Source organism: Tiliqua scincoides, chromosome 10, assembly GCF_035046505.1.
Source record: "Tiliqua scincoides isolate rTilSci1 chromosome 10, rTilSci1.hap2, whole genome shotgun sequence".
Classification (NCBI taxonomy): Eukaryota; Metazoa; Chordata; class Lepidosauria; order Squamata; family Scincidae; genus Tiliqua; species Tiliqua scincoides.
This window is the reverse complement of record NC_089830.1, coordinates 20,439,336-20,441,346: the sequence shown is the minus strand read 5'-3', so window position 1 is coordinate 20,441,346 and position 2,011 is coordinate 20,439,336. Positions and strand designations below refer to the sequence as shown.

Here is a 2,011-nt window from a genome sequence, read left to right as displayed (position 1 = left end):
CTCATGTGCTTCTCCACATTGGAAGAAATGCGTCCCCCCCCCCCATTTTGAGGACACACATACAGAAAAGGGAGTAACTTACCCTACTCTCTGCACCCCGACAGTGGCTTGCTCTGCAGCTGTTAGCAGGGGATTATTTTTATTCCCCTCAGTAATGGTTTTTGGCTCTTTTTCTAGCAATCCTAAGAAATATTTGAAAGATCAAACATCATTTATTTCCCAGGCCTTCAAACTAAGCACTGTCAACCCCCCTCCCATTTCAAATACCATCTTCTACTGCACTTTCCCTACCCCCAAATACCATAGATTCTAAAGCAGTGTTTCTCAAACTGTGGGTTGGGACCCACTAGGTGAGTCATGAGCCAGTTTCAGCTGGGTCCCCATTCATTTCAATATTTTATTTTTTAATATGTTGACTTGATGCTTCCATGGGATGTGACTGCGTTTGGGGAAATGTTGCAGACCTGTACTTTGAACAAGCTACTATGTATATTCTTTGAACAATGATAGTCAATGCAACTTACTCCTGGGTGAGTGTGGGTAGGACTGCAGCCTAGGATTGTTAAAAATTTCCCTGCTTGATGATGTCACTTCCGGTCATGATGTCACTTCCGGTGAGTCCTGACAGATTCTCATTCTGAAAAGTGGGTCTTGGTGCTAAATGTGTGAGAACCACTGTTCTAAAGTCAACTTTTCAAAATTGGTTTCAAGAGCTCCAGCAAGATGCAACCTCCACAAATGTATTCAGTGTGCACCCTGCACATGCCCGATCTCGTCTGATCTCGGAAGCTAAGCAGGGTCAGGCCTGGTTAGTACTTGGATGGGAGACCGCCTGGGAATACCTGGTGCTGTAGGCTTATACCATAGTCTTTCGAGACTGAAGGTTGCCAACCATGTCAAATTCTCTGTTTAAAACATCCAAACTGAATGGCTTAAAAGAAAAACCAAAAGCCAATGCTAACGTTAACACTCAGGTACAGTGCAACTGCTGTGAAATTAAAGAAGATTTTGATGTTGCAGAAAGAGAGAACCACTGAGGATCTATATGGAATAAACCCAAAATGGACTGCAGAGCCCGTTGTAATTCCTTTGTTAAATTCCTCATTTTAATTCCTTTTGCCACATACCAGTTTTTCCCCCACACTGCTTGATATGCTAACTCTGGCACAGTTAGAAATGTTATCAGCCCCTGGAGAAGGAGGAGCCAACGGTGGATGAACAGACATGTCCCCAAGAGCTACTGGGAGACAGTTTGTTTTCCCCCAAATACTGCAGGTCTGAAGAGGACCTGAAGATCTTTGTTAGGAGAGACAAGATCTTCATCGGTGCAGGTATCTGAGAAACTGAAAGCCTGGCTGGGGGGGGGGAGGGCTTTTTTCTCAGAGGAATCTGTTTGTGACAGTATTGAGGGTGGTGCAGTGATCTGCAATCAAGCTACTGGCTCCGTGCTGAGATGCCATAAGGAGGGGGGAAAAAAAAGCGTGAAGTGTAAAGTTTAAACCTGAAATTTAAGATAAGTAAGTGTTAATATTGTCCCCGGATCTGATTGACTGATTTGGCTAAAAGCCCTGGATATATTGGAGGCATTAACAAGAGACTTTTTAAGGAGGTTGAAAGTGCTCTTTTTCTCTGTCGTGGAATAAATTGGTGGTGGATTATAATTACAACCATAACTTGGGTGTGAACTAAAATCCAGAATTATTCTTGGACATAATTGGACATAAATATAATTCTCATTAGATTTGCAAGAGCTTTGTTTTCTCTGCACCATAGACTGTGAGACTGCTTTCTTTCATTTTGTTTTTCTCTCCATTAACCGCACTGGACTGTTATCTGCAAGAGGTATGTAAGGAATGCAGATGGCAGAGTAGTAATGACGTGGTGGAAGTGAGGAGAATAATATGTTGTGGACATCTAGTGGACTAGAGAGAAATTGCAAAATGGGCTCTGTTCCAGAAATGTGGATACAGAAAATCTTGATTAATACGAAGAGATTGCTTGTTATGGAGCA

The 2,011-nt window shown here is 42.6% G+C and overlaps 1 pseudogene; it reads left to right on the top strand.

The window, feature by feature from the left end:
• The first annotated feature begins 740 nt into the window (after nucleotides 1-740).
• Nucleotides 741-857, top strand: LOC136661723 (5S ribosomal RNA; annotated as a pseudogene).
• Nucleotides 858-2,011: the final 1,154 nt, after the last annotated feature.